This window comes from Thunnus thynnus, chromosome 20 (genome assembly GCF_963924715.1).
Source record: "Thunnus thynnus chromosome 20, fThuThy2.1, whole genome shotgun sequence".
Taxonomy (NCBI): domain Eukaryota; kingdom Metazoa; phylum Chordata; class Actinopteri; order Scombriformes; family Scombridae; genus Thunnus; species Thunnus thynnus.
In genome coordinates, this window is record NC_089536.1 from 10,260,826 (window position 1) to 10,286,307 (window position 25,482).

At 40.6% G+C, this 25,482-nt stretch overlaps 1 protein-coding gene across 2 annotated transcripts in view; it reads right to left on the bottom strand.

Annotated features, from left to right (window-relative positions):
* ptprea (protein tyrosine phosphatase receptor type Ea) overlaps positions 1-25,482 on the bottom strand; it is a 53,051-nt gene that overhangs the window by 23,936 nt on the left and 3,633 nt on the right. For both annotated transcript variants that reach the window (XM_067575704.1, XM_067575703.1), the window contains exon 2: positions 2,878-3,175. The gene's annotated coding sequence lies outside the window, so the exon portion shown is untranslated. The remainder of the gene's footprint in view (positions 1-2,877; positions 3,176-25,482) is intronic.

A 25,482-nucleotide genomic window follows, 5' to 3' on the forward strand; every position in this document is an offset into this window, starting at 1 on the left:
GAGGAAAAGAGAGAGGAGGAGGAGAGGAGATGTGGAACCAGAGGGGATAAGTAAACGGCCCACGCGGCGAGGATGAGGGGCCTGCCTCCGCTGCTCTGCAGAGATAGAGCAGACCTGTCTGCTCAGCGCAGACGCAGACTGTAAAACCCTCCTGTGAGCCTTTAAAAAGGCATATGAGGACTGTGTCTTATAGTTCTTCACACGACGTCCCCAGACTGTCAGCATGTCTGCACTGCCGAACAGTTTCGGTTGCCATAGCGAACCGCGCTATCACACTTCATCTTTCAGAATAACTGCCCCTTCATGCTTCATGCATCACAGAAACACACTTGATGACAACAGGTTTGACAAACAAGTAGAAAACAGCACAGTCCAGATTCACAGAGTAGGTGCAGTAAGTGCTGATTCGAACAACAACCTGCCTTTTAGGAGAAACTGGAAGTGGAAGCATAGTAATTATGTTACCTAAACCTAAACCTCACACATTTTTCACAATCCTCTTTTGCAGGATCACGGCCCCTGCAGAGCACATTATGAGCAGCACTTTGTTGATTAAGATTGTGTAACCCTGTTGTTTGCTCTCTGCCTGAATTCTATAGAAATATGAGTCATTCAGTGAGGCCTTGGGCACCATAGTGAGCCTCATTGTCCTCCCTCCTAAGCCGGCTTGTTACACGAATGAGAAAGGACACAAACACACATACACCATACGGAGCGCAAATGACTATTCTCAGTCGAAGGCCTCTTGGAGAACTCGCTGCCCTCTTGGAAAAAGGAAGTTCAACATCCAGTCCTCACACACTGATGACAAAAGCTCTGCTAGACAGGCCGGCATACTGGGGGAGACCTGGCCCCGCCACTAACAGCTCTTGACAGAGGCATGGAGGCATGACAGGCCATCAGAAATCATGGATATACACACCAGACAGGGTGCAGGAGGAGGTGATGACACATTGGGTACCCATAAATCTCAACAACAGACAATGCATTTGACCTGCAGGCCACAGAGGTAACAGAAGGGGTCGAAAATCTCAGCTCTGTTTACCAATGAGATAGGAAAAAGCTAAATTGTAGAGCTCAACTGAAGTACTTGCCTGTCTTTGCCCCGAGGACATGACAGATTGGGCTTACTGGAAAAAAAGTTCAGACAGTATTTGAAAGTCATTTCCATACCTTACATAATCAGACTTTCTTCTGTTTGTTGAACAAAACCCTGACGACACTCCAATGCAAGGGAAAACAAAATACTTTTTGACCCTGGTCTGTTTTTTTACTGGCAAATTGAAATCTGAAGGTTTAAGAGTTACAGGGGACTGCAGCACTATATAGCATAAATACTACGAGGGAAGAAAAACAGAAAGGTCGAGAGGGCAAATCAACCTTCCAGCAAGAAAAAAAAAATGTCCTTGCTAATATGAAAACATTTCAAAAGTTCACTTGAAAAGTCAAAGTGTCCTCTATCCTTCTCATTCGACTAGAACTCTACGAAACCTTATGATTCTCCGAGGCTGACATTTGCGATGTGCGATCTGGGTCACATTCCTAATAAAAGCTACTGTATTTGAACATAGTTGCTCGTCTGTGTAAGGCTGCATGCGTGCAAGCCTGTGAATGTGTGTGTGTGTGTGTGTGTGTGTTTCTGCAGTGTAAGCACATGCTGTCCTCCATCTGCTGTTTGATAGAGACTGTTTCCTTTCCTTTGCAGCCAGCCAACCAGCCAGCCAGCCAGCCTTCCTGTACCGTTCTGCTCCAGAGGGGAAATGGGAGCAAGACTACCACACGCTCCTGACAAAAAAACCTGGATAAGATACGTACACATGCAGAGACAATCGGACAGACAATGACTTAACCACACATTTTAAACACAAACATGCACACAGATAGTCTCCTCTCTTTTCTCTTTCCTTCCTTCTTAGACTTTCAGCTTTGTTTTCCATTCCCCCCATCTACTGCGTGTTCCCTTATTTTATCATGGTCACACACCTCCACAAGTCATTAAACAGCTTGGTGGGGACTAAAATATTTGAGTTGCACAACAATGAGGAGGAATTCAAATACAGGAAAAGTCAGCATTATGGGTGTTAGGGACCTTTTGCAGTTGCGAAACCCCTAATAATGACATCAATACAGCAAAACTTCTATCAACGTATCAGAACATGGGTGTAATAACAGGAAAATGAATCTGCAGATGCATCTAACTGGGACAGCCCCAGTGACCTCAGTTCATGGTGGACACTACATATAAAGAAAGATTAATCTTGACTTAACAAAAAAAACACTCATTGCTTTATGTCTCTTGAGAAGGATTCACTTTCATATCTGTCTGTTTTCCGTCTCCAACCATGCCAAACAGTAAGACAATAAAATGTAACCAATGAATGAATCCAAATCTCAGTACAAAACCAAAAGCAACCCTATCTCACAGACTCATATTAGCACAATGTAAATACATTTAATGTTCTAAACAATACTGGAGATTTTGAATAATCGTCAACTTGCACAGTCAAGTTAACATTTTTACTAATGTACATTACACTATGTTTTTACCCCCATTGCACATCACCATGCTACTTCCTGTTTCCTGATCATTTTTTTAATAGCTGATAGACAACACGCTATTGCTGTGAATCCCCAGATTGAGGAAGTGACAGTATGGCCGCAAGTGTGCCAGAAACTTGTGATAAAAACTGTATCTATATACGCAGAAAATACATAGCCTTGTGCAAATGAAAGGGAGTTGTGTGTCCAAGTGAAATCCTCAAAAAGATCCCCAAAGACTGAACTCAAGTGTATAAGTGTATAAAAAGTGAATATCAGCCGTTGCTATACATTAAATATGCTTAGGATGTAGATGTAGGCCACAGTGTGCTAAATTACCTAGATGAGTGTTGATTCAAAGTATGCTGATACTCAAATCCATAATAGCAGGTCACATGGTGCTGACCGAGTCCAGTGGTCACATTGTTGTTGATGTCTTCGGTGTGAGGTTGGACAGAAGCTGGAGGCGGGGTGAGTGAGGTCTGCTCTCACAGCCAACGAGGACAGATGATCCCCGGATCCAAGTGGCAGTGAGATGTGGGTCTCAGTGCTTCACTTCCAGCAGCTCACCAAGCAGAAGCAGCCAGCCTGGATTTTTGTAGAGCAGCTCTGCAAGTCTTAAAGGGATGTTCACCACCTTTAGTTTAACAGAGAACGAGAAGGACAGAGAGCATATTAGACAGCTATTAACACAGCTAAAATATGACAGAGAGAGAGAGTAATGCAAGAGGAAAAGCTGCAAGATGTCGGAACAGAGAAGAAATGGTAGAAACAGAAATGTAGAAATGGTATGTAGCAAGAAGAAGCAAGTACAGTTAAGAGTAGAGGACTGCTTCCCCAAAGGAGGAGGCTGTGAAATAATGAGGGGACTCTGGGGCATTGTAACAGCATATATATATATATATATGTACACCCTCTATAGGTTAGCCTTTATGCATAATAATATTTAGCTTTAAGGGAAATTCATAAGTTTGTATAAGTATCGACATTTTCCTCATATGCAACGGAATGGTGAAAATGATCACAAAAAGTCACCATGGTGAGGAAAAGACATTTAAATTAATCAGGAGAGTTTATTGAGTTCATTTTTTGGGGTAACATTTTACTGAGCGCCTACAATGCAAATTAGGCTTCCAAATTTAGCAGACACTGATAGTGAACCTCACTTTATATTCAGGCTAACCCCAATTAAAAACAAAAAAAAATGTATTTTCATCTGATTTTTAAATCTACTGACGGTAAAAATATGCATATCATCCAAGATTTGTACCCTAGATTTACAAAAAGCCTCTTTCCGTCTCGTAACCAACATATTTATTTTGATCCCTGAAGAGTTATATATGTCACTGAACATTTTTTTTCACTATTTCTGTCTGTTTGTATTAGAAAATACTGGTAAATACTGCACACTGTAGTAGAGATTGCAGGTTGGTACCACCTAATATATAATCCTTGCTATTACCCACGGGAGGCCTAAAAGGAGGGTAAGGGGGGGAGGAGGCGGGTGTGTGAAAAAGGGGACAAGGAGCACAATTTATCTACCTGGGAACACTAAGCAGCCAAAGAATCTGGAAGCAGTGTTTTGATGTGAAAACCTCATAAGTGCAGCTTTACCTTCAGCTGAAGGGGTCTAAACTTTGATGGACTGATTGAATCCTTTAAACTATGAAACAGTTTCCAAAACTGAGAAAACTCAACATTGCATGCTCAGAAATAAAATATCTTTTACAGCCTTTCTCAGCCCTTGCAACTGACATTTTGGAGATACAAGGTTTTCACCTGCCAGCGGCAAGGGAGCATGCCGAGTGGTTGCTATGGCGACGCTCTCGTCTAGCCGTGCAGAAGGGAGGTGCGGAGGGGGATCTCTCTCCACGTTTCTCTCTTTCTAGGCTGTAAGGATAAATGAATGGACACATCTCCTGCAGCCCTCCCCGTTTCCACCCCTTCCCCACTGGAGCTCAATGAAAACAGGCAGCCAACATTTGCTCTATGACATCCTGGAAAATGAGGTGTCATGCTTGAGGTTTTCCATGACAGCCAAATAATGGCACAAGCTAAAGAGTGCTCAGAAGGCAGGAGAGAGTGGAATGGAGATGGGAGACTTAATAAAAAAAAGTTAAAAAAAAAAAGATCACATCATTATTATTGTAATTTAAATTTTTATTCCTTCTGTCAATTACACCTAAGCTCCTGGAAAGCACCGTGAGGGGGTATTTCAAATCACATATCATGTCAAAGTTCATGAATAAATAATATGAGGTCTGACAGTGTGGAATCAGATCAAGCTAACTGTTAAATAATAGAAGAACCTTCCTGTAATGCAATCGGATGCAGAGCATCATGCTTGACAACATCAGAAGAAAACACTGCAACTCATGGAAGCCGCCAAATGCAGACTTGTGTGTAAAATCCCTGTGTGTGTGAAACAAGCTGTAGTCCATCTAAAAAGGGTCACTGTTCATGCCCTCTCACAGCTTCGACTGGGCAGTCCCACCCAACCAGCAGGCACTGGACACTTGAAAAAGGTAGTTAAAGATAGGCGGGAGTGAGTATAAGAGAAAAAAGGGGCTTTTAGTTGCCATCTTAACTTCCCCAGGTTGCACCAAAGGCGAACTAACTCATTAAAACAACCACTGCCACCTCAACACTATTTCTTACTTTCTTATCTTTATTGAAAACAATTATTCCTTATCACAATTAACTACAATAAAATAACCATTAATGTGTTCTTTTCAGAGGTTATTTAAGGGAAAGCTAGAGCAATGACACAGACATAACTAGACAGCTCATGATGACTGTGCTATCACTATATCACTTCCTCACAGTCAACACCCAGTACCACAGTGCATGTGATAAACACTACATACTGTAAATAAAGGTGTTACTGAGACAAGACTCATGTTACACGACAAGTGTAACTGTGGGCATGACAAAAGAAAATCGTTTAAAGGTGGCATATCATGCACATTTCCTGGTCTATATTTTTATTCTGGTGCTCTACTGGAATACCTCTGCATGAGTTACAGTTCAAAAAACTATTTAAGCTTAACCATTTAAACTTATTTATCTTAAACTGGCAGCCCTTCTGTTCAGCCTCTGTCTGAAACAGGTCATTTTAGCTCCTGTCTCTTTAAGGCCCCCTTCCTAATGAGCCTCTTGGCAGATGTGGCTCGGGAGGCTACGTTAACAAACAGTAGTATTTTGATTTCCGTAGTATGCAAGCGGACAACGTGAATAACCTGTGGAACAACCTCAGCAACAAAGGCAACCACATCAGACAGCTGTTTGTGGCCATGCGTGAACAATGGAAGTAGAGATAACTTTGAAAATGAAGCGTTCAGAGTAGGCTTGAACATACAGAGACAAGGAAAAAGGAGGGAAACAGGAGGAAAATATTATAAATATATAAATCTTCACATCTGTAGTCAGAGCACTGTTTGTGACTAACAAACATGGAGTGCAAAAAAACAACCCTGCATTCAAATTTGCATTAATAACAGGAGGTGAAAACAGACATTAAGGGTTTTCACAGCAACATAACATACAGGCAGCACAGAGAAATGATAAATCATCTCTGGCACTGTATCTGATCACTGCTCCCTAGCGAGCCAGATCTAGGTGTGTGTGTGTGTGTGTGTGTGTGTGTGTATGTAGCAACCTAGTGTTCATAAAACTAATGTTGTATTTGGGTGTGTAACCTCTCTGAGCTTCACCTGTAGGTGTAATGGATCGTCCAAGTACAACATGTGGACAGCAGGTGTTGGATTTACAGCTGCAGAGTCGAAAACACAGTTTCACGAAAACTATCATACAGCTGTTATTTCCCTGCTCTCAGCTGAAAATACATAGAACCAAGGTGACAAATACCAGCTCAAAGATAGACAGACACCTGTGAACACATGTATACGCACACACACACACACAAACACAGACACACACATTTGGCTCTTGGACTCTTCCACCTCTCCAGGGTTGTGGTCAATCAGATTACAGCATCATACCGAGATCTGCGAGTGCTCCAACACAAATCCATTTATAGAGATAAGCTTTGAGGGCAACCACTGGCACACACAGATACACACAGCTGGAGAAAAAGAGGGAGAGATGTCACTTCACCCCACTGAGGAGCCATCCGAGTCACTATCGGGCGCCTGCATGGGTCCAGCACAAACACTGTGTTTATAGAAGTCCTCTCTGACCTACCACTGTGTGCCACTTCCAAAAACATAATGCCTCCATGAACAGTGCAAGACCCCCACAAGGGGTCATGAGATAAATCTGAGGGGTCGTGTAAGGGGAAAGCAGAAAAAATATATTTAATTTCTTTTCTGGCTATGCTGGATGTTTTTACTTTCTCAGGGCTCTGACAATTATTCAAAAAGATCAATCTGAGAAGACAAAATTACTATGTGGCTGACACACTCTATCCACGATGAGTGGCTGCAATTCATTAATTGCTCTGTTGTACAGGGGACACATTTACATTCCCAGGTCTATATTTATATTCTGGGGCTACATTGGTATATCTTTGCATGATTTACAGTTCAAAAATGTATGCAGCCCCTCAGTTCAGCCTGTCTGAAACAGGCCGTTTTAGCTCCTGCCTCTTTAAGGCCCCCCTCCCGATGAGCCCGCTCTGTTCTTATTGGCCAGCTTCTGGAAGCTGTCCCTAAACAGACTTTCGGTGGCTCCAGACGCTACATAAACAAAAAGCGGTAGTGGGATTTCACTTATTTTTCTCAGTCTTTACTTGAAATGTCAACTTCTCTAATACATCCGTACATGTTCGAAGCCTGAATCCGGTCCAAAATATGTGAGACAACATAAGCAACCCATAGAACAACCCTAGCAACAAAGGCTGCAGAATGGACGGCCATTTGTGGGCATGCGCAAACAATCTGATGTCATCACAAGGAGGAAGTAGAGATAACATTGCAAATGGAGCGTTCAGAGTAGGCTGATTTTGGTTTTCAGGGAGCATTTTTACACACATTCACCTCATGTTTTGGTGACCGTCTTTAAAATAGACTATAAAAATAACAGAAATTCACAAAGTATATGTCCCCCTTTAAAGGGTCACAAGTCAAAAAGATTCAGAATTACTAATGTAGAAAGATTAATTCATAGGCAATAGAGAAAATATGAGAACATGGCTATTTTCTAAATGCTGCGTAATGGAAAATAATAAGATCTACAGCAATAAGGCAGTGTTAAATTTTTAATGATACGGTTTTAATTAGAATAGAGCTGCAGCAGAAGCAGCAGTCTAGCACTTTGCCAAATCAGTGTTAGAAAGATGTAAAAATAAAAGAAGTGACAAGGCTCATTGTGATTTATGGTGTTTACAGCCAAACCTGAAAAGGACACAATCAGCCCCTAGATGAAAATCGCAGCAGCAGAGATTATAATAAATGGCACTGCAGGAAACACATGCACGCGTGTGAACTTAATGCCTCTATGATCAAATGTGAATAGAGCCGTGTCTCTGATGAGCTGTCCGCACATTGTGTGCCTAATGTTCCAGAGTGAGAGGACAAATGGTAACAAGGAGTGTGATTTTGTTAGCTGAAACGCTTTCTCTTCCATGAGACTCCCTCGCCTGTCCGCCTCACTTCCAAACTCACCGGTGTATCTTGGCATCCAGGTTTGAGCGAGTGGCCCTTTGCCAAAGCAAGCAGGATGTGAGTGTGATAATATCATATAGCTGCTCTTCTAAACTTGGCAGTTGCTGTTATAATCAAATATCAGGAAATTTCCTTAAGGGCCCAAACAGCACTATATCATTTACAGAGAGATTGTGTCATAAATAGTGTTATTTATTTAGTGGGTGGATAAACGAGAACCACGATTTAATACTCACCTGTGGCTCACTCAGATCAATAATCAATAGAGTGATGGAATAAGCCTCTGCAATGTAAGAAATGTCCAGAATCCATCAAGAATATAGGAAAGAAATGCTGCTAAGGCCAGACAGAGTGACTTCTAGCTGGTAAAAAAAAAAAAAAAGCTCTCGAGGTTAGTGTGAGATTATATCTTATTTCTCATGTATTGTTATGATAGCAGACTTGCACAACCCCTTTCCTTTTCTTCAAACATTTCCTTTTTTTCCTTTTTCCCTTCCTCATCTGAAGTTTTCACTGCATCTTGCTTATCAGGAGATGTGTTGACTGGTCTTTTTATGTATTTGGCTTAACTGAGTAAATGTCTAACTGTCTCAGGTATTCTTATGATTTGACCCCTTTTGTTATTGGTTGCTGGAGCCTGTAACAACAGTATTAAGGTGTTGCATATTGAAGTGTTTGTGGTAAAAGGTCTACGAATGAAACATAGTTGGATAATCAGACAAATTTGACATTTTGTACTTTATTTTACTTTCATTTGACATCATATCTAAGTTAGACAATGTCATGTTTCCCCTGACCAATCACTAGCGAGTGATATATCCAGGATGGCAGGTTGGCAGGATGCCAACATTATTTTCAGTTAACAGAAGCTGTGATAGTGGTTGCTAGAAACATTTAAATTTATGTATTTCACATTGATAAAAAAAAAAAAAAAAGATTTTAAAGTTATTTCTGTGCATGGACTTGACACAGCTTATTACTATTTCTCTTGAATGTAGCTACATAACTAGCTATGTAGGAAGACGACATTCTTAATCCTGTCAACTAAGCTCTGATTGGTCGACTTTCTCTTCAACTCACAGAAACAGTGGTCAGTTAGCACAATGCTAGACTTATTTGAAGCAATGAACAAATCTGACATGTGGGCAGTGATTCAGAGGTCTAACCAGGCTAAGAACATAGCTTCTTTAGGACATTTTATGCCACCACTTTATCATTTTGCTCCGTTTTCTTATGAACCAACTTGCAGGTTTACATTAGATTATATACCATTTTGGCTAAAAACTAAAGAAGATCAGTCTGAACAACCTACCAATTCAGTTCTCATGCAGTCCAAAGACCCAGACATGACTTACAGCTGGCCAGAGGCCTGCAAAAAAAATCCTTAGTTCATTATAACTGCAGCATGTAAAAACAGACATTATTCAGCCTGCCATCCCACAATCCGATACACATCCCCCCTCAGTGGTGGTGTCTCTCTTCCCTTCCTCCTCTCACATCCTTTCCCAAAGCTTCTCCTAGGCGCCTGGGAGCAGCTCAGACAGAACGGGGTTAGGATTAAACAAGTCCCCAGCCGAGGATTCCCTGCAACACTTAAACTCCATGAACCCCACCTGGTAAATATTCATGATGAAGAAACAATGGTATTCCAGGACAACAGGAGGAGAAACAAATATATCTCAACACGCAGGCAGTTACAAACCATTTTCTGATACACATAAGGAGACACAAACACACATACAGACTGACATTAATGGGCATGTAAGAAACATGTACACCCACACAAAGGGGGAAAAAAAGCCCTGTGGATTTCTCAAGCTATCTGTGTGTATATCTGGCTACAGCCCAGGGCTACATGTCTTGTCTGTCTGCACAACCTTGTCTGGGAACGGAGATGTTTTGCACGTTGGCGTGAGCGAGAGCCATAAACACCTCCTCCTCTTTCACAAAGAATTTCTAAAAGTAGGAACCAGAATGAGAAATCAAAACAAAAATGTAGCTGTGAAGAAATATGTTGCGATGCTCTATTTCGGAATGGGTTTATTTATCCTCTTCAGATCATTGCTACAGAAAGGTCAGGATGTCTATTGGATGATTAGCACATACATCAACAAAAAGACATTGATCTGCAGTGTTTTAAGCTCTGAAAGATACATTCCTGCTCCAAACTTTTATGGATATCACAACAGAAAACAACCCCACTGTCTCCCTAAATCTAACACCTTTGGCTGACGGTCAAGGGAAGTATTTCTCTCAGCTCCACGTCTTTGTCATTGTATGAAGCTGACTCAGAAGACTCGCTGTCTACAAGCAGGAAGAGGAACAGTTTAGATCATATCCTGTGTGTGGAACTGCAGTTTACAGCCAAACACTGGGGGTATAAAATTAGCTGGACTGTGAGAACTAGAAAGAGAGAGGGTTGAGACAGAGAGAGTGGGGACAACACCCCGACGGACATAAGAAAGAAAGACAAAAGGACACAGACGAGGGAAAGAGTTGGAGCCGTATTTGGAACAGCTCTGGGTGCATAGCCTTCCCGTCATGTGTGACAACTCTGACTACATTAACACAGATGACAGCGTTTGCTCAACGCTGGCTCAGTTGTGTGGCATATTAAGCCAGATTAGAGAAGGAAATGGCACACTAAAACTGCATATTTACGAGCTATGACCTAGAACATTTATTGTGGGTGTGTCTCACACGCATAAGCCAAGTATTAGTTTTTGAAAATGACTCATACTTAATAAACATTGAGGAATACCAGACCACAGCTGACAGTGCTTACCAGTGGTGGTAAATTAAACAATAAGAACTATCTGTGGCCACACCATGAGCTCATTACAAAGCAAAAAAAAAAAAGATAGATGAAATATGGAGAGAGAAGTTTGCCATTTTTAGGTCCTTAGCACTACTGAGGCAAATTTAAAGCTTTTTTTTTGTTTGCTCTCAATAGAGCATGAAAGGGGGAGGAGCTATTTCCGGTGACCCTGGTTTTGGAAGTACAAGTCCTATTCATCTTCTCCTTAGATAATTTTTAAAAACTTTCATCAGTGCAAAAGATAAACAACTGTATAAGAAAATATCTTGTTCAAAAGGTACAAGACTATGTTCACAAAAACTTAAAGCGAGAAGTTAACTACGACTCCCAAGGTAAATTTCAGCAAGAAACGTGAGATGTGCTACAAATGATGGATGGAAGCTGAAGATTATGGTGCTCCGAAAAATGAAACTTTTTAATTCTGGGTCAATTTTAGATGAATTCAGCAGTTTCTTTTGTTCTTAACTACAAGGAAATGCTATGAATTTGCCTCTGAGTGGCTTCTTTCTAGCAATAGCAGCTCTCATGGGTATTGTAGTATTAGCCATCCGCTGTCAAACTGACGGAAAAGTAAAATTATTCTCAGAGATGAAGCTAAAATAATTAAAACTGGCGGTCTTAACACACACTCATAGGATTGTAACACAATCTAGGTGAGTCTGGTGTTTCTATAAGACTGAGGATATCATTAAAAGAAATTTGAAATGATAATACAGAACGGGGAAAAAACACAAGAACAAGAGGAACTCTCCCACTTTGAAACTCTATTTACAGCTGCAGATAGACTGACAGCACTGGACATGTAAGAAATATGTACACCCACACACAGAAACACCCTGTGGATTTCTAAAACTAATGATTGTATTATCTGGCTCCATGTCTAGTCTGTCTGAACAACCTTCTCTTGGGATGGTGATTTTTCGCAGGTTGTAAAGAAAGCAATGATCGTTACCATGTTAGCATAGCTGGTTAGCTCTCAATTCACAGCTGGGGCTGACCAGTCATTATCCTGTCATGTCAAGTGTTGCACAGGTGGAACATATTGAATGGAAAGTCAAAATCTCCTAATACTTTATAATTAAAATGGAGGTCCATAGCAAGACAATCCACCTAGGTGTAAGATAATTCCACATAAAATCCTGATTTCATCCCAATTCTGATGTAACTGTTACCATCATTTGTATGATTTGAATTGACTGTTGATTATTGTTGTCGTTACCTATGAGTCAGTCTAACACTGCAGGCGAGAAATTCTAATCTCATGGTAAGTAACTGTAAAGTGTTTCACTCATGTCGGACAATCAGTCTGCAGTAAGAGGGGCAAAGGCAACGGGTGCCTGCGATTGCCCCAGCCGCAGAAACATGGACCCTCAGACGTTTATTCACCATGAGATGAGAATGTCTCGGCATTTAACAGTCATTTCATATTGTGGATTGAGACATAAACAATTATTCAGCATGAGATCAGTGTAGTCTGGTCTGCTCAGGTCACTCAGTAGTTACGTGACTGGTAGTTGATTTCACTAAAGTTTAAGTTGAGAAAAATCCAAAACTTGTCTAACGGACTTATTTATTACCTTCCACACACATCTAATTAATTTTAGATTTATCACAGCAGCAACCACAGCCACAGCTAGACAACCCCACGCTGTCCCAAGGAAAGTAATCCCGCGACAGGAAGTAAGAGCTCATAGGAAGAATGCTCTGTAAACTTAAATCAACAGGATATGGGTGATTTACAGTGTAACATCCACTGCACTCAGGATCAGTGACCAACCGCGCCTGAAGTAAAGTTCTCAAACCTTTTTGTGTCTTTCTCTTCAAAGGCATCACTTCAGCTGATATACAGGCCGGGCTGTGCACACAAGTAAATACTGTAATCTAGTCATCAGACAGAGGGGAACTTGCACCCACCCCTACCCCCACCTTACCCTCCTTCCAGGAAGCAGTCATGTAAATATTCTGCTGTATAATTGTCTGACATGTAACGTAAAACATACCGGAGGCCACTGGCTGCAGCTTGGAGGGCAAAAGGATCAGATTTGCAGGGCGGCAGATGCATTGACCACATTTTCGATATTTCTAAAAATGAAAGTTATGATGGAATTACATCTGTTTTTGTAGACATGACGTGCATTTGATGAACAGGCCTGAGAAAATTCAGCCTTATTCTTAAGAGCACAGCATTACTGTCTGTCACGCTTCAAACAATCAAAACAGGATTTCTTGGATCTCAAACTATCCAGGGGCTGAGATTACAGATGCAAATACCATGGCGGGTTATTTTAATCTATTTCCTAGCAGTGTTAGCGACCCAGAGGGAAAGCACGATCCAGGGAGCTGAAAGAGAGGCTCTGCTGTGGTACTCTATCTTTAACAGGTAACAGGAAATTGGCCATTCAGCACATCATCTACAGTACCTACTCCAGTCAGCCAACGGACTGATAGATGGCAAGTTACACTCGAGCTGCGACACCATTGATTTTCTTCTCATACAACCCAAGACTGCTGATTCAAGATAATGTTACATTTTTAAAGGCTCTGCTGTGATATTGTGGTGATAAATTCAGCCCCTGAAACTGATAAATGAGTACAGGCAACATTGACAGGTGAGATTTATTTTTACCGCATTGATTTATTTGTCTGGTTATGTACATTATTTATTGTTTCCTGTTAGTTCATTTCATTTCTGGTGCAGTATTGGGCTTTAAGAGACAAAGACTGCAAAAATTCAGCCATCATGTAACATTTAATTATTTAAATTAAATGTTGTCCTCTGTCTTCCGGTTAACCACACTGTCATTTAACGACATTTCACAACAGTATTTACCACATCATAGTTCATCATGATGACATAAACTGAAGCACTTTGTGTTTCTGTTGTTAGCCTCCATTGATCCAAAACACTCTTCTCACCCTTGTCTGTAAATCAAACAAGAACCATAGTAAATATCACTGTGCTCAGCTAAGGTGATATTCTGTTACACTATCTTTTTACTGTCTACATGGCTGTCTAAAGTTTAGGCCACATCCACACTAAGTCAGCTAAAAATGCATCTTTTTTCTCCAATTTGGGCTTTTGTCCACATTAACCCGGCAATTTTCACACCTGTAAAACAGCTTCTTATAAATTCCTGAATACATTTTAAAAAACACCTGTTTTACATTTTAGTGCAGATGGGAAAAACAGTGATGCATGTCTCCTTGATATGATCTAGGCCTTGTGGTAGTAAAGTTGAGAAGAACTTTTTGCCACTTCTGCAATCACTAATTTTAAATGTCAATACTATATCACACAGTAGTGCTATCATTTAACCTGTATTTAATAACCTATTTTTATGTCACAAAGTGGAAAGATACTGACTTTTATGACAAAACATAGACAAGGGCCTTGAGAAATACACTGGAACCGAAATAGGCTGTTAAACGTTCCTTCTCTGTTTACATTATCAAATGTTCTTCACTAGAAATAAAACACTAAAAGCATAAAATAATAAATTCTCTGACTTATTGCACCTGCAACAAGACAACTGTGCTTCCAGATTTAGCCGTTGCTAAAGAGTGAGTGCTAGCTCTAGCCTAGCTTGTATCGGTCTTGGCCATCACTAAAGGGATGAAAGGTTGGGGCTTGTCAGAGAGTCATGCTACCTGTCAGTGGGATCACTGGTGTAGATCATTGGAAAGAGCTGTAAACAAAAGGCCCACGTGCACAGCTCTGAGAAGAGGAGATAAGAAAGTGTAGGAGGGGTTCTGATGAAGAGGAGGAGGGGGGGTTACTGATCATTGTGCCAAGCTAGCAGCTGTGTGATGGATTTCACACACATCTACTCGTCTATCTCTGCATCTCTTTGTGTCAAACAAAGAGCAAAAGAGCCCCTTCTAGCGCACACAGTAGAGAACCACCATTTTGCCATTCATGTCATTTGCCCTCACTGCATGTTGTGCTCCGGTGAACAAACACACCCCCATGGTCCTTTGGCATGCTCAACGCAGGCACGCAATTATTGTGTTTGTCAGCCACTCTGGTCTCAGGCTTGAATATTTTCAGGAATGGGTAGAAAACATACAAAAAAAACAATTGTTATTGGCCATCGGGGAAGCTGATTGAATTCAAAGTGAATTCATGGATATATTTGACACATCCAGCGACATGACAGCCTTGCATTGTCTGCGCTGGTATCAGACAAGTGCAGCATCTTGGCTACGCAGCACTCACACAATTTGAACAGGATATTGCATCCCTCATGACATAAGCCGTAAGCAACCCCATTCATTTTTAGAATCAGTGACATTACACAAGCAAATAACAACAGAGATGCCATGTCAGCTTCTCCAGAGGGTCAAAAATGTGCGGATTAGACTGTCATTAATACTGAATCTGGATTATAGCAATCCTGAGGCAGCTCTACAGCTACAGATTACTTCTATCGCAGCCACAGTAATGAAAGACAATGGCACTTTTTGTTCCCCCAGAACTGACAGTGCTGCACAGTAACAAAGGGGGACTCATTTCTAATAGGGTCAGGAGTGATTAGACAAGCGGCAGCCCTGGCAGCCCATAGAGAGGCCCAAGATCCCCCAGAATCCCCCGGAATCAGACCGGATTTGTCAGATTACGACCTCACCAACTCCAATTAACCTATTAGTGTAGCAGCTAGCTGTTGTGAAATAAATTAAAATGGCAACAACTTTTAAAAGATACTCCATTATAATGTGGGCCTGTGGTAAAAAACGGATCCTTTGTTAACAGAAAATGTCTTTGCAGGATGCATCAGAGTAGCACTAAACTGTGATAAAAAAAAATGGCACCCAACTGTCTAGACATCTTCTCATATCTTGTGATGGTAGCCAATCTATTGTGTCAGCCACAAAGAGGATTTAAAACAGAAACCAAATGTAAGCATGAAGCAGTTAAAAGTGTTGTATTGGCATCAATGTTGTTTGCAGCAAAGGTGAAGTGCTTCATCATCACAACTTATTTGGCTGCAAGCTCAAGCCTGCGCTTAAAAAAATACAAGATGGCATGACGGTCTCCTGAAATCTAAGCTATCATTTTCAGGAAAGATAATAATTTATTAAAACACAAGTACCTATCCTTTCTTATGGCTTCAAACAGAAATATGAGCAGTAGGGTATAGACATTAATATTCATTTTATGGGATTTAAGAGGTAGATACTACTAGTATCTTGGGTTTTGTTAGCATTCTTTCATTCACAGTAACATATGTTATTGTTATTTTAAAGGAAGAAACTGAAGAAAGTCACAAGAAAGACACAAACCAGAGAGAGGGGATCAGTGGGATTTACTATACACAAGATGTGAAGACAGGAAATCTGAAGATTGAGGGGGTGGAGGGGAGGGAAGAGAAACTAAAAGAAAGAGAGGAAGAGAGAAAGAGAGAGAGAGAGGGAATACAGATCAGCCTGCGTGACCTGTCCTTGCCCCACAAAAACAAATGACATCAGAGTAGCTGCCAATCAGCTGACGTGACTCAGAGAGAGGCTGTAATTCACTCCAGCTTCTCTCTGAAACTCTGCCATAACTATATCAAAGACTCACACCATGGATTAGAGAAATCTCACAAAGCTAACATCATGTTTTAATACAGAGCTTACAAAAACATTCTTCATTGCCTCCTACAATGATGACTGATGCAGTTGGTCTGAATAAGTAAACAAGCACAGCTTATTATTCTTCATGTACAAATCTCCCCTCAGTAAAGTGATTCTACAAGACACCTCGCTCTAATTCAATTCCAGTCATATTAAAAGGAATCAATTTAGAGTGGAAAAATTTAAAGCAATTACAGTGGTTTATATATGGGTGGCTCCGAGGAACTTAATTGGATGCAGCTTTGGTGACGAGGCATAAACCATTACAAACAGCAGAGCTACAGGCGCATTGACTGCCGATTTCAAAGCCAACAATCTCATCATGCCCTTATTGAGTGGAATCACTGTTATAAATGTATAGACAGAACTTCTATAAATAAAATGTGAGGAATCAAACTGGATTCAAATCGACTGTCGGCTAAACAAACAGTGATTGTCTAATCATGGATAAGCATGGCCGGCCTGTCGAATTTTGGAATCCTTCACATGTTGAAGAGTTTGGAGGGTGTTACCATTTGTTTGTCTTGCCAAAAACCAAAATAGCAAAAAGAGAAGTGTAAGGAATGACCAAGTCAAAAACTCCAAAATACACAACTTACTAATGTACTATAATGTAATGTATCACAATAGTTCCTGATTCTTGCAAGCGACTAATCAATTGACTAATTGCTGCAGCTCTACCCTGGATTACTACCAATGTGTGTTTTCAAAGTTTCAAATTTTAATGTTGTTTTATATGAATGAACAAATTTTTATCTGTTGAACAAACTCCACTTTTTGTATTGTTTTGCTTTTGAAAACAGGAGAGGCACTTCTTCTCAGGGCATTACACACTGGAGAGTGATGACAGAAAATCATTACAAATCTGGTGAGCTTCCAAAGGTCAAAAGCATTGTGTGCTTCTGCTAATCAACCCACCTACTGTTCCAGAACGACGATCTGAACGCTGCGTTTAATAACCTATTTTTATGTCACAAAGTGGAAAGATACTGACGTTAATGACAAAACATAGACAAGGGCCTTAAGAGATACACTGGCACTGAAATAGGCTGTTAAAGGTTGCTTTCCCTGATTCAGCGCTATATTATCAAATGTCCTTCACTAGAAATAAAATATTAAATGCATAAAATGGCAGCAGTGGACACCAGCTGTTTCAATGCAAAGTGCAGATTTCCTGCTGATCTCCAGGCTACTAGGAAATGTTCAGCAAGTTTTGTGACAGATCAGTGAGCGAGCATGCTGTCATCAAAGGGGAAGCATTCTCTAATGACGTCCAGTGTGTTTGAGATAGATAAGGTTTTTCTACGATTACAATCTACAGAGATGTGACAAATCCTTGCAGGAAAGTTTTGCAATGAGGGCCTATACCATGAAATGCTGAGCTGTATATTAACTAGGAACATGCACACAAAAGTATTGCAGCAGATCACTTTAGGGAGTTAAAGTTTTATCTGGGAGGCAGCAGGATAAAAAACTGCTAAAATAAGTGTTAAACAAAGTATTATATTAAATATTATAGAAATGTTTAAGGGTAATAAAATCTTTAAGTAGCATATAAAGTAATGATTACTTTTATTATTGGTTAATCTGACAATTTCTTTTCAATATATATTTTTTTCCTTTTCCAAAAAATAAACCCAAACAAATTAGTTCAGGACCCAAATGTAACCATGCTGATACACACACGTTGTTTGTGGCGAACACTGTGTGCCTTAAGAGAAGAGATCCCAAAAGCAATCGTCCCCTGCCACCATCACCCCAGCAGGATCTGAAGGACACTTAATTGGACACATGCAAATGAAAGATGTGTTAAAAATTCCTCTTCATCATGGGGGGATGCATTTTGGCACATAGCTGCCTGTGTTTCATCTTTCGCAGTTGTGCTCGTGGTAGTGGTTTGAACAGAAATATACACCCACCCCCTATTTTCTCCCTCTCTCTCTCTTCCCGCTTTCTCTTCATTTCCCCTCCACACCCAACCCACCCCCTCCTCAGTTTACCCACCTACGTATTTCGACAATAACCAATTACAGGCACAGGAATGCAGGGTGAAATGTGTGGCCTGGAGCATGTAGGATTTTATACCAGAATCCACACTGATGTGATAGCAACAACAAGGGTGGGGAAGCTATAAAAACAAGCCTCTGCTTCACCTCTCCCATATTTTTGGTCAGCTCATGGAAAATGACAGCCATGGTAGTGAGTAGTAGTATCAAGCTACCGCCGGCAGACTAATGAAAACAATCAAGCAGAGCCACAGGAGTGCGGGCTGTTTGCGGGACAAAAAGTGCACAGCACTGAAGGACCAACTGCTCACTGGTGCAGCCACACATGAGAAACATTGTGTACCTTGAGCTGAACATGATAAAAAATGGACTCCAACTAGTCTGCGCTAATGAGTTTTTGCCATGAGACTGAAGGCATCTCTCTGGCTAACTAAGCGGCTAACTAGTCCCCTGCTGTGGCCCAGCTGCTGGATGTGATAGTACAGTAATGAATTGGTAGCAGGACAGAGTCTTTTGTTTATTTCCTGTTGTAGTTCAGGCCAAGTTGGACAAGCATCACTGATGGCTCAGAGCGCTGTGTCCACGTGTTGGATTTAGTTGAAAATGCTGCCAAGGAAACAACAGGACAGACTGAACATTTGCCTCAAATGAACACCACAGCAACCCCGACACAGGGACAAAATCCCAGTATGCTGCTTCTAATAAAGCCAACAGTCCAAGTATCTACTGTGCCTCCTCATCTTACACTAGTTCATCCCACACAGGCATAAAAGACTGCAAATGAGGGAGTGTCTTAGTGTGTTCAGAGGGCAAGGCGTTTTCCCTCTCCAGGGAGGATAGATCTGATGATCAAATCCTTTCCTGTCTCCTCGTTGAGCCCCTCTCCACAGCAAACAGCGGGTGTATTTCTCAGTCTCTCATGTCAGCCATGTGTCACACTCCACTGCCCACCAGTTTTGATAAAAGGCCTAAATATGTACAGCTCAGAGAGATTGCACTTGTGAAAGGTAAACAAGGAAACGTGGATCTAATTACTGCCAAATTCCATATGTGCAAAGCCCAATCCAAGCATACAATTTAGGAAACCTAATTTGATGAAGCAATGCCAATCAACTTAAAGAGTAGTACACCATAACCGGATGATTTAAGGTTGAACATTTTTCACTTCTCTGAATTAGCGCTTGAACTGCAAAGATATGTCAGAAAAGCAGGAAGTGGCGTATGATTTATAAATAAAAACAACACCAACAATACACAAATGAGGCCATCCAGTGTGGTTGTTTTCTAAAGCGCCCGTGTAATTTCTCTAGCAGGGTAACAAATTAGTCATTGTTCAAAGACACACACCACATGGAGGAGCCCCACAGGGGACGCAGTCTCCCATCGTTAAAAATACATATCCCATAATGTATATTTGTCTTCTGTGTGAACTCCAGATGCAGAGAGATTCTGAAAGCATGGAGGAAAAGGGTCTGAACAATCTGTAAAATAGAATTTTGTGAAGAACCACTCACTAGCTGGCCCAAAAAGAAACACTGTGTGATATTCAGCCCTGGGACACATCATTACTATGATTACCATGATCTCTACCCTTATTTGCTGCCACGTCTTGGTTCTCTAGAGCAGCAGAGAAAACACTCAGGGTTCTGTGATGACTGCCTGTGATCCCTGCTCCTTGTTATCCGAAACACAGCGGTCTCACGGTACGAGGTGCTATGAAACAGGGAGGCCCAGAGGAAAGAGTGGGTGGATAAAGGAGAAACTAGGCTGTTAACACATGTTGCTCAATTATCATCACCAACTGTAGCTAGCACTATACCTCCAAGACTTAATGAAAAAGTATTTTAACAGCTCCAGAGTAAATGAGACCCACTTCCTTCACATCCAAGTTTGTATGTATGTATTTTTTGTGTGTGTTTGTCTACCACATGTCCCTTTTGTTACACTCGATCAGCAAAGAGCAAGCTCATTAAAATTGAAGTGAAAACTGAGTTATGCATTAATACTGCTGTGTATAAGAGCTTTGGTATGATAGACTGTGAGCTACATAGATTCACATCAACAGGTTGTAAAACTCCTCATAAAAGGCTCGTTTCAGTGTTTTAGTGATTTTCCCAGTACAAAAAGACCTGCATTTCCTCAAAGCAGGAGATTGGATTAAACTTGTTTTCACCCTGGCAAAAATAAGTGTGTATCCTGCTGCAAGACAACGCTGACCACAATAATCTGCAGTAAACAATGTCCTCTTTCTGTAAACAGGAAATGATTAGGTGAAAGAAAGTGAAGAGTAAAATGGAAGGAGAATGAAAACAAGCTAGTGATTATGCACCAGAGTCCCTTGAAGGAAAATGACAAATGATTAAACTACAGAGGAATTTTCCCATGGTTTTTTTGTATTACTGATAGATTTAGCTTTAATGTTCAATAAATAAAAATGAGTCCAACATATATGGCATTGTCATTAAATTACTGGTTTTCTCTTCTGTAAAAAAAACACAAACTAGCTTGTCATGGTTGCATCACTGTGAACATCAAAGCAGAGTGATTATGAAACAAATGTCCCATCATTGTCAGTGAACAGTGTGAGTCCGGCATTGTCTCTGGCTAAGCACATAGAGGCTTTGGCTGTGTTTGGAAGAGTGTTTTCGTCAACAGTGGGCTTTGCCAGTGGGAAGACATATTTTTTGACCAAAAGCTGCGATGATTAGCAACATACAGCATGGTTTTGTTGATTAGCATAGAAACCTTGCACATTTTTTTCATACATAACACCCTCTTACAAAGTGAAAATGTTTCACAGCACTCAAGGATTAGATCTGTGGAGCTGAAGGTCAGCGTGACAAAGTCACGGTGTAGCATGTATTTTCTTACATAGATGAATCAATCCAATCTTCCCCAAGAGGACCAGGCCTATTATATTCTATACTCAAAATCATTATTGAATGACTTCACACACTGGTGATTTATTTTCTAAAGGAAAATGGATTACGTGATGATGCCATAAACATGGCAGAAGCAGCCATCTAACTATTTAAAGAGCATAATAATGTTAATCAAACGCCAAGGTCTTCTCAGCTGAGAATTTATTGGAGAGTTGACATATGACAATATGTTTGATCAGTATTATAAAAAACAGAATACCTTATTAATCACAGTGTCACTCCAGTAGCCATAAAAACCAGCCCGCTACAAAATGAATGGACAAATAGCTGCCATGGAAGCCAATTACAGACAAAGGTTCATAATTGAAAATGGGATATTTTGGTCCTCAGATTAGATGGCAAAGTTAGAATTAGAGTTTGTTTTTTTTTTTTGCAATTTCTAATATGTTGAGATATTTCACTGGATAAATGAAATCTTAGACCTACTGGTGGCGCTAGAGGAATAGTCAGAAGATCCCTAAATTCATTGGGATTCATCATCATTCATCATTTTCATCAGGGGACCACGAATGATCCCCTGACGAAAATTAAATCTGTCCAACGGTTGTTGAGATATTTCAGTCTGGTGCAAAGTGGTTAGCCTTCACCACCATCACTTCCTTCATGTTTGCAGCCTGTCAGAAACCTGAGAAAGCCAAATACTACATGTAAAATTTGACAAGGCTTGCATCACTGTGAGCTAACATTCATAAACGTGATTTTCCTGCTTATCCCTCCATCTCTATAAGTCTAGGTGTTTTGGGGTTTTTTTTTTAAAACCATATCCTCTTGCTCTTTTTACATACAGAGATAGTTGTGCAATACCATCACATAACAGCAACTGAAATTACATCCTTAAACACTTGACAGGAATTCAATAAGATGAAACATGTTCAATGGTGCTTCCTCTCATTTTATTTCCAACATACTGCATGTTCCAGACTGCCTTTAACCTTGGTCACTTATATCATCCAAGACAGCCCTGATTATCATCCCATACATTAGCGTTTACTGTTGCTCGCCTGAGCCCAACATGCCTATCAGCATGCAGGGCATGTCAGCTCACCCGTGACTGTGGGCTCGTTGCTGCATACTGCGCTCATTTAGACACATTCATCACAGTCAAAAAAAGAGGCTTCAATACAATAAGAGCCACAAGTTAAAAGGTGCTTTTAATGAAAGAGATCTGACCTGGCTCCCCACACCACATCCTTTTCAGCTCAACACAAAAAGTGACGCCAGACATTGAATTAATGCTTGTCGCTGTCACTGCAGGCCTTTTTGATGTGATCAGCACACTTGTAATTATTACAAGTCTCAGGAATACTGATGTTAAAAGGACCCTCTTAGTGGATGAGATGAATGAATACAATAAAAAAATGAATAGGATTGATTGCTTTCTTTATACAGAGAATCTACAAATAATGGGTGGTGTGTTACCATTTCTATTCTTTATTTATTTGACGTGATGATACAATAAAATAAGCAGTCCTCTTGAATTAGCCAATCGTGCTTTGCATTTGCTTGTGTGGCAATGTTTACTGGAGTTATTCCAGGGCATTCGAACCGCATCATGTTACTGAAAGCACAATGAAAATATTGAAAGGCTGACATGATGATCACACACAACTCACTGTGTAGCAGCCTTGAAAGAATGAATAAGAAATGGGCTGCTTTAGTAAGCATCCATTATTCATTAAGCACTGTACTCTTCCATGTCAACAACCTCTGTAGTGACACAGCCAAACCATTCTTTCTTACACTCACTCTTTACTTCACACTTTTTTCTCTTAACTCTCACACCCAGCTTCATTTCATCTCTACACGATCAGCAGCCAAAAGCTTAAGAGCCTGTAAACTCCAAAACATCCAATAAAACACTTAATGAGCCAAATGTGTTTGATGTAAGAAAAAAATATGATCCCACATTTAACGTTTCAATATAGACAGGAGCCACCGCGACTGCTTTTCGTGGCACTTTATGAGGTGCAAAAGAAACATCATTGCATTTGTTGATATATTGCAAAGAAAAAACTATCCAACGTTACATGCAGAGGGTGATAACATTAGTCACGAGACCGGCTAAGACCGATTGCATCTGCAGCCAGGCTTTACAGTTTATGGTGCTGCAGAAATGAGGGAAGATAATCACTCTTTCTATATGCACCATCGCCATGTGAGACAGCCACATGCCCGCTGCTTTTGGAATCAATTAAAAGCCACTTTACATGTTCGCATGCAAGCATGAATATTAAGAGTTCAATACTGTTTTAGAGCAATACACAACAAAATAAATACTCAACACTGTAAAGAAACATCAATAATTCCACTACTGTATACTCACATGTATAGTAGTAAGCTTCAGTTTCACACTATTTGCATCATCTTTTACCTCCAGAGACAATATACATTATCATATACATCGAGCTATCTAGGAATGTGTGGGTGTGACATCTTATGTGCGTAATTATATAAAATGGCTTCTCAGAATCATACTAAGATCAAACAAACAGCCTTCAAGGAAATCCACATCAGCCAAACCTTTGTCTTCCTGGGTGTTATTAACCATGTTCTCGGCTTTGTCCTTCGTTTTCCGCAGAAAACCTAATATTTGTTTTTGCAGTCGTTCATTCAGATAAAATAAAGAGGACTGAAACATGTTTCAAGCCGGATCTGGAGATGTTTGCTTTCACTACAGTTAAATCAGGCCACATAGTGCAGGGACTTAATCTCTTTTGGGCTCCACCCTGTTTTCCCTGAGCAGGTCACCAAATTAGGTTTCCATATTTTGGCCATAAAAAAACATACCTCAGTTCAATAAGAGTTCTTATGTTAAATTGAATCCTGTCAACATGCCACCCCCGCTAAAGCAGCTGATGTTAAGTATGGGAATGTATGATTATGACAAACAAGTTTTGGCAGTCAGCTGTTGTTTTCCATTTCTATGAGCTTAAACACAAACAAAAACATTCAGATCTTTTCGGGTCAGTTTCCAGCAATGTGTTTTTTTTTTTTTCTCTCTCTCTCTTTGGAGACACATAAAAGCAACTGCAAGGTCACCAACTCAATCTCTGAAAACTTGTCATAAAAAAGAGCTTTGTGGTATGCTTTGTTATGCACTCATGTAGTGACTGACAGAAATACAATAGAGAAACCATGTGTTGCCTGAAGGAGGGAATACACCCATATTACTACTGGGCAGCTGTGGTGTAGTGACATCATTCAGTACTTCCCTCTGCTATGTTCTCTTATTCAAAACAGAAGGGCTGGACCCAATGGTTTCCAACCTGTGGATCGGGGACTCCAAGGGGTCCGAAGGTAAGATGAATACACAGACAAGGAAGAAACGTTTCCTGTTGCACAAAATTATGTTTCATTTTCTCTCATTTCTAAAACACTGGATACTTCCTCTGCTCTTCAGCTCTAAAAATCCTTTAAGTGACACTTTCTCAAACAGAAAAAAATCACGCTAAGGCCATAACTTGTGGTGAGTGGTCACAAGCCAAAAAAGTAGGGAACCACTGGCTTAACATTTCCTTGTCAACTCCTGGATTTACATTCACCACAGCAACTAACGAGGGATACAGCGGAATTTAAATATTACCACAATTATGAAAAGTTGAATCCGCAGCACACAGAAAAACAACATAATAAATAAAAATTAGAAAAGACATGTGCTAAGCGAGACCGACAGACAGTTTTTTGGGGTCGTACCACTGATTTCCAAATGACAGACTGATTTAATTTGAACCTCTCCTAAAAAAGATGATCTCTCTCTCTCTCTTTTCCTTGTGCCTCGTGCTTGGTCGTGGTGTTATCTCAGAGGACAAACTTACAATGCCTCCTTTGAACAGATGGCTGGTGGGATCTGACGCATCTGAAAAGGGAGAACCTTGATCTCTGTCCAGCTGTTTCAATGCTGCGGCAGTGACCTAGCTGATTCTTAAACACAGCTGATAGTA